This window comes from Euphorbia lathyris, chromosome 7 (genome assembly GCF_963576675.1).
Source record: "Euphorbia lathyris chromosome 7, ddEupLath1.1, whole genome shotgun sequence".
Classification (NCBI taxonomy): Eukaryota; Viridiplantae; Streptophyta; class Magnoliopsida; order Malpighiales; family Euphorbiaceae; genus Euphorbia; species Euphorbia lathyris.
This window is the reverse complement of record NC_088916.1, coordinates 5837230-5845310: the sequence shown is the minus strand read 5'-3', so window position 1 is coordinate 5845310 and position 8081 is coordinate 5837230. Positions and strand designations below refer to the sequence as shown.

The 8081-nt window shown below is 34.3% G+C and overlaps 1 long non-coding RNA gene across 1 annotated transcript; it reads left to right on the top strand.

Moving 5' to 3' along the window:
* The first annotated feature begins 345 nt into the window (after positions 1 to 345).
* On the top strand, positions 346 to 2666 carry LOC136235373 (uncharacterized). Its single transcript, XR_010691784.1, has 4 exons — positions 346 to 432; positions 1326 to 1440; positions 1520 to 1639; positions 2472 to 2666. It is a non-coding gene; the product is annotated as an uncharacterized lncRNA (long non-coding RNA).
* The last annotated feature ends 5415 nt before the right edge of the window (positions 2667 to 8081 follow it).

Below are 8081 nucleotides of genomic sequence, written 5' to 3'. Positions count from 1 at the left end.
TGGGTTAAAAACATTTGGGGATAGAATTAGGGTTTTAATGGTTGAGATTAAAAACTTTGAATTGTGAAACTTTGATTTATTTTATTTTATTTTTTTGTGTTTTGGGTTCAATTTTTGTTCGATTCATATATCTCAATTTTTCATTCTAATTAGCGGTTTACTTTAGGGTTTTTTTTTGGATCTGGGTTAAAAACATTTGGGGATAAAATTAGGGTTTTAATGGCGGAGATTAAAAACTTCGAATTATATTTATTTCTTTGTTTTGGGTTCAGTTTTTGTTTGTTTTGTGTTCATATATCTCAAATTTTTTCATTCTAATTTTTGAATTAATATTCTTGTAGGATAATTTCAAATAGAGTTTCTGCTAAGAGATGTAGGAACAAAAAGCTTCAATATATATTTGATTTGGAAAAGAAAGTCCAAACTTTAGAGGTAAGAGGAAAGTTCCTTTATATTTCTCTCTCTTTTTTTTAAGGAGCCCAAAGGACAAGGACAGAAAAAAAAAAAAATACGACAACATTATTTGATGATCAATCTTCTGGAAGTTCGACCTTGCCGATCTTTAAGAAGAACACACTGGAGGCCTGCAGGAGGCGCACCACACTCGTGATGACCTAGGACTAGTGAGCCTGTGAAATTTCAGCCAGTCTGCTGACTTGTTTCCTTCTCGATACACATGTTGAAAATGAACCTCCCAGTCCTTATTTTGGAGTCTGGCATTCACGCACAAGCCAGCCCAGCGGGTGGTGAAGTCCCATCTCCCGAGTCATAAGCATGATGGTTCACGTAGAGTCTGTTTCAATGATAACTTTCTTAAATCCCAAGCAAGTCTCATACCGAAATATATTCCCCAAAGCTCTGCAAGAGTGGCAGAGCATATACCCAGGTTGACTAAGAACCCGCCTACCCATTCGCCTATTGCATTCGGCGCCACTCCTCCAGTAGACGCAAAGCCGGGATTTCCTTTACCGGCTCCGTCAGTATTGATTTTAATCCATTCTCCAATCGGTGGTTTCCATCCTATCCATACCTCATGCATAGCTCGATCTGAAGGACAAAGAGTCGAATTTGCAGCTGTCAGACATAATTGTGCAATAAATCATATATATGAGAAATTATATTATGATCCCAATCTGATTATATAACTTTGTTTTACCCCAATCGTTTCCTATTGAAGTGGTATATATGTATTTCATTTTTCGTTAGTCGGATCCATTGCATTTGCAGCCAACCCATTATAGAATTTCTCTTGTTCCTAAAATTCGTCTTTCCAGCTTTTATCATATATCTTTTAACCCTAATTTTTATTGTTTCGTATTCTAAAGGCGGAAATAGCAATTCTTCAACCTCAAGTGGTTATGTATAGAAACAAACAACAGTTTCTAGAAATGGAGCAGAAAACCCTAAATGATGCAATTTCTACTCGGGCAAGCAAGATTGGTAATCATCAAAAAATTAATTTGAGTTTTTACGTTACAGATTTTGGCAGATTCTGAGAATTCTGTTCAATATTTTGTAGGAGAAATTGAGGAAAATAAAGCAGAATTGAACAGGTTGAGAAAGCTTTATTTGGTACAAGAAGAACAAAAAATGGAAGAAGCTTGGAAAACCATGGATCTTATGATGAACTCAAACCATGGTATGTTACACTGTTTTAAATCAAATTCAATTTTTTTTTTTAATTTGGCTTTCAGAAAATCAATCCAAGTATATTTACTGAAATGATCAAACAAAAGTGAACACGGGTAGGAACTGAAAGATCGTAAGATATTAACTCTAATAGTGCTTGAGTAACAAACGAAAAGATTGAAATGGCGATTTATGAATTTTGCTAACTGAACAAGCATCACATAAAAGAGATTTTTATGAGAAGCAAGTAAAATGTTGTTTTTGGATAAAAAAATTTGTAACCATTGTAATGGACACATGACCTTTATGTGCATGCTAAGTATATAAACTAGCAAAATTAACCGTAGCTACGTGTAATTTCGATGCACATAACGAATGAAGTGCATGATTAATTTGGATTTGATGCCTCGTTACCAAATCCTTAATAATAAAATGGTAATTAAGAATTCAATAAAAAAAATCGGTTTGAATTTGTTAGAATAATAAAATATAACAATTTATTATTAGAACATAAAGAATATTTGAAATACATTCAAAGACAACGTAGGCTAACCAATATGAGAAATATAGAGATTTTAACTATTATAAGTATTAAATGAATATAATTTGTATCATGACTTATTTTGACATCCCTAAAATATGCTAACCACTATGGGTATACTAACTCATTTTATTATTAGTCATATTATTGTATCACAATCTATTTTGATATTCCTAAAATAAATTAGGAACTGACGTGATGAAAATTGTACACTTCTTCCCACTTATGTGTGCTTTATTGTACAAATTGTATTAGTTTTGAATGAAATTATAGGCTTCTTAGGTGATTACCTTTGATGTAGGCCCATGAAGAACTAACTAGCAGATTATGGACATTTTGTGAGAAAAAGACTAGGAATGAAGGACATTTTGGACAAAGAAGTGCAAGAAGAATGATAAAGGGCAAAGTTGGAATTTCAAGCTTTTCTAATAGTGAGGTGGTCTCATATAGGGCTACCATGCTTTTAACTCTTTGTCACATTTAGAGATATTTTAGGTTTTTGGACTCATGCTTTTAGGGAATCTATTACTATTTTTGGGGACATATTAATTAAGGCTTTTTTTTTGCACTTTTAAATCATCTTCTGGTTTATCCATTTTGCCAATTTTTCGATAAAACCTCAAATAAAGCTTTGGGCTTCTCTTTAATGCATTTTTCCTATTCGAAATATCTTTAGTTTTCATGGATGATGAATATCCGTTAACTTGGATGCTTGCTTGGATTTGTGGAAATGAAGAGTGAGTAGTCGCTCTATAAGGAAAAAATTGGGTACATCATGTTGTAGCTAAATTTTTTCTTAAGTTCATGGGTTTTACCTTTTGGGTATCTTAGGATTTGTGCTTAATTTTCATGTTGTGGCAACCATGCTTCTGCTTGGTTACTTGTGCTTTGAGAAAATGAGGAGGAAGGGATTTTGAGAACATGTCCTTTTATAGAAAAAAATATCTTTATTGAACTTGAGTAGAGTCTCGTTTTAGCATAAGAATGTGAATCTAGTGATTTCTTGTTTAAACGATGTTTTTATTCCTAGAGTTGCATAGATATAGGTTCTAGGTTAGAGATGAATCTTTTGTTCATAGGGATGAAGGATTCCAGCTCACACAGTTAACAGTCCCTATATGCCCAGGCAATGCCAACCCAACTCTCCAGAGCCTTTGTGCCATATATACACTTGTAACCAATAAATATGCCACATTGATTCTCAATCCAAATTGGTGCTAATAGAAGAAGATCAAAAATCACTACATCATTTTCCCTTTCACATAACACAATATATATGATAGCTGAAGTGCAAAGAACCTGTGATCTAATTGTTTTTTGCGACACTATTTTAAATTTATATCATCTGAAAGCTTAAGTGCAAAGAACCTACAATTGCATGTGCCTTTACGATGATATACTTCTGTCATCCTAAGAAAATTAGATTTGAGCTAAAAACGTACATAAACATAAGATGAAACTCTTTATATATAACTGTCTTATTATCTGAAAACCAAAAAAAAAGCTGCAAATAGTATACGTTTCGCAGGGGAGAAAAAATTTCCCAAAGTCTAACGCGCTAAAATGTTTTATTCAGCCATATATAAACCAAAAAGAAAGATATGCTTTATTTTACAGAGAAAATTAGGTTTCTCTCTATCTAATCATTTTTTTAGCTCGAACATCCATCTTTTGCCTTAGTCCATAGAAGCTCCTATTTTCTTCGGAATGAAAGTTTTTAACCATAGTCTAAAAGGGTTATCTGCTTAATGAATATTTTGAAACCATCTAAGAAATTAGATAATTAAGGGTCTTTGTTAGTTTCACTTCTTGACCTGAAATTGGAGGTTAGTACCAAAATTCTTCAAAATAAGTTTGTATTAAGTTTTGCTTATTGAAGATTTAGAGTCTACTTTAGTTTTCTCTGTTGATGTCGAACATTTAATTCTACTGTGTACGTCTATATTTAATTATATTGTATATGCTTTCGTATACTTTCTTTGGTGTATTGAAGGAGGTTCAATGTTATGGGGTTTAGTGTTGAAAGAGACACATTGCTAATGACATTTGGACAAAGAAACGTATGTAGCTACTTTTTTGTCGTTTGTTTGATAGGGTTTATATATATTTGGGGTTTTTGTTTGAAATTAAAACGATTTATTGTATGTGTTGAATGAAGGATTATTGTTGTTTGAAAGAATTGTTTTGTGTTTCAATCATATTAATTGAAGCATGACCTTTTTTTATAAATATCCATTTCACATGTATAGCATTGGCGCAACGGTAAATATTGTTGTCATGTGACCAAGAGGTCACGGGTTCGAGTCTTAGGAGCGGCCTCTTGCCAAATAAATTTTGTAGGGGAATGCTTGCCCCCGGTACACCCTTATGGTGGGACCCCTCTCCGCACCCTCGCTCAGCGGGGACGCGTAGTGTACTGGGCTGCCCTTTTATTCATTTCATATGTATACTTGTGTTTGTTCTAATGACCACACATATAAGTATTCACTTTGGTCCTTCAACTTTTAAAATGACACGAGTAAGTCCAATTTCTACAACGACTTCAACAAGTTCCAATTTGATTTGCAAGTATTCCAGCGACATCAACATAAACTTCAAGGGCTCGATGACAAGGTTGATCCTTTACTTAATTATGTACATAATTATTCCGATTATTGTTACGAATAAGTTATTTCAATTTTGCGTCAAACAAAACTGGGGACACATGATGATTTTTTTTATTTTCATTCCTTACATCCTCCATTCAATTGTTCCATTTTTAAAATTAGGTTTAGGCACATTCACCGTATTTATTGCAGCTATTTCATTAATTGCTAAAAATATTTATTATTCTTGAAAAGAAATTTCTCTGGCACGCCTGTATTTATATATTTTTCCCACACACGTGTCAAGGTAGCATATATTATAAAAATATCGGCAATAATTTGTTTTCACATCTAGTGGGACTCGATAGAATTTTTATAAACCTTTTTGTTTTGGTGATAGTGGTATAAGATCAAAAAAATTTACAAAGTTTCCTCTAGTCGGTACTTTTTTTATTTATGAACTCTTTGTTAATATCACCACCCCTTTTAGGCTTATCCCAAAAAATAATTTCCACCTCTTTGTTAATTATTTTGGTATTGAGTTCTTTGTTAGTTTCGTCATTTCCTTGCTTTGACCATTTTTATTATTCATAATTGTAATTCGCTTTTTGCATTAGTCAATCGTTTCTAATCATATATTTAGTTGAGATAGCACCCAAGAAGAATACAGGTTGAGAACCACCTATTTCAAATTTTGAAGAGAATCAAAGCATGAATCTAGATGCTAATACATAAATGTTCCAAAAGGATTTATTGCAGAAACTGTGCATCAAATGGAAGACACTAGTCAATCACTGACGCACACCTTAATTCCCAATGAAATTATCGAAAAAAAATATGCATTAACGTGACATGGATAAGTATTTAACCGAGATTTCCAGGCTTATGAAAGCTAACAATCAGGTTCTACAAGCCTTGAGGAATACTATTATCAAAACCAGGATCAATAGTCTCACTAATGAGGTTAAAAGAATCCCAGAGAAATGTGTTAAAATTGTTTCTAAGAATTTCAATTCACAAAATGTTGCAGAAGGGAAACATTCCCCAAGGAGAGCGTTATCGACCACCTATTCCTCACGAGCAAAATTTGAGATTTAATGAACGAGGAGACTGGAGAACCTCAAAGCAAATTTTAGTACCAACATTTATGCACCACATCAGGTCTCGGACATGACCCAATAACCACTCAAAGTTCTAAAGAGATAACCATGATCGTAGTTCGGGGGGGCAATTAGAGAGGTCAATATCGTCGAAATGTTTGTGGCAATAATACTACTCGTTTTCATGTGCAAGAAAAAAAATTACAAAGCGGATGATAGGCAATGTATTAACATCATACAAGAAAATTATGGACCTATCGTCCGGAGTTTTATAAAGCCTAGCCTAAGTAGTATAATCAGATTTGCCCGTTTCCTCAGAATTTTAGAATTTCAGATTTTTCCTTGTTTTCAAGTGAAAATGGACAATATACAATTGAGCATATTGCTTGATTATCGTTTCAATGCAACAAAATTAGCACGGAGCAAAACTTCGATGTGCTTTGTTTACACTTGTTTCCTAGATTGTTGACTAGACTAGCTTTTACGTGGTACACCATGTTACAACCTGAATCTGTCACCACTTGGGACGAATGGGAAATTTATAATGAGAAACTCGCGTTGTAAAGATGGTTTCAAACCTAAAGCATGGAAAGAAATAAGCAAAGATTCAGTCAACCCCGTCACCCGGTTCATTATTCTCTTAAAATCCGCTTTGTATTCATCTACCATTCCATATTGAAGTAATTTGGAAAGAGCCCTTTGGGGATCCTCAAATTTTAAAGGACCAAACATGTTAAGCACATTCTCTAAGCAATTATCGTAATCATGTTACGCATCCATCGTGTTACCGTAATTATGTATCTTGAATTCCTGCTTAGAATGTCGATCACCTAAGAACACAATAATAGTCAGAAAAGGGACCGAAGACCAGTAAACCCTCTCCGATGATAAAGTCATTTGATAGACTAAAGAATATCAAAAACTATAGTAAGAACGTATTTGAATGATTAGAAATGAGTTACCTCGATCCTATGAGTAGCTCAGTTATTTATAGATAATTAAAGTAACCTTTCCGGACATGTGGCGGCTTATGATAGGTCAGAGGACCCTATCTTTGTGTGCCATCATGTTTATGAACATAAGGAGCGCGTATTTGGAATCCAACGTTCTGATTAGTCCACATATCTTCTGAAATACTCTCTAGAAGTTGCCTTCGGCAACATGAAAACCACCGAACCATTGCCTTCGGGCAATGCCTCAGTGAAGATCGTAGTTGCTCTTTTACTTTGTATTGACTAGGGCCCATCTGAACTCCTTAAATCATAGTTGGCCTAGTAACGATGAGGCCAAATGATTTAATACTATAACACATCAGAACCATTCTTCTGCGTCTCCATCCAAATTAAACCCAATGATACGGAGTCGTTAATCTGTTGATGTTCCATGCAGTCCAAAATGCTCTTCCATGGCAAAAATGTTTATCATATATCAGCTCCATTGATACGTGGTACTTCCAATCTCATGGACTGCGATAGTGTCCCATCTTTATCCCTTTGGCCCTGCGATCCCCCCGATTTGTGTCCAAAGCTATTTTGTATTTTGACAGTTTGAAAGTCGGTGGCCAAACTATCAAAATTTTGCGTTATCACATCTAGTTGTTTCTTAATAAGCAATCAGAGTTCTGTTGTCTCAGAGATCTCTCAATGAAAGCACCAATTGATAAGAATACAGGATTCTACTCTTCGAGCAAGTGCCAGCTCTAAAAATTAAGAGAGGTATAAAGATTGTTGTTATTGCTTAATTCCATTGAAACGTGGTACTTCCAATCTCATGGACTGCGATAGTGTCCCATCTTTATCCCTTTGGCCCTGCGATCCCCCCGATTTGTGTCCAAAGCTATTTTGTATTTTGACAATTTGAAAGTCGGTGGCCAAACTATCAAAATTTTGCATTATCACATCTAGTTGTTTCTTAATAAGCAATCAGAGTTCTGTTGTCTCAGAGATCTCTCAATGAAAGCACCAATTGATAAGAATACAGGATTCTACTCTTCGAGCGAGTGTCAGCTCTAGAAATTAAGAGAGGTAGAAAGATTGTTGTTATTGCTTAATTCGAAAGAAACGCGTAGTTAGGTTATTTATAATCTTATGACTTCCAACTAAAAAGGAAGAAACAAATAAACAAAATACTAACAACTTAAGACTTCCTAACTAAATAGAAACCATTAATTTAGGAAAGAATAAGAACTCAAACAGTTATCCTATAACGTAGTTAGCTTGCCATGCT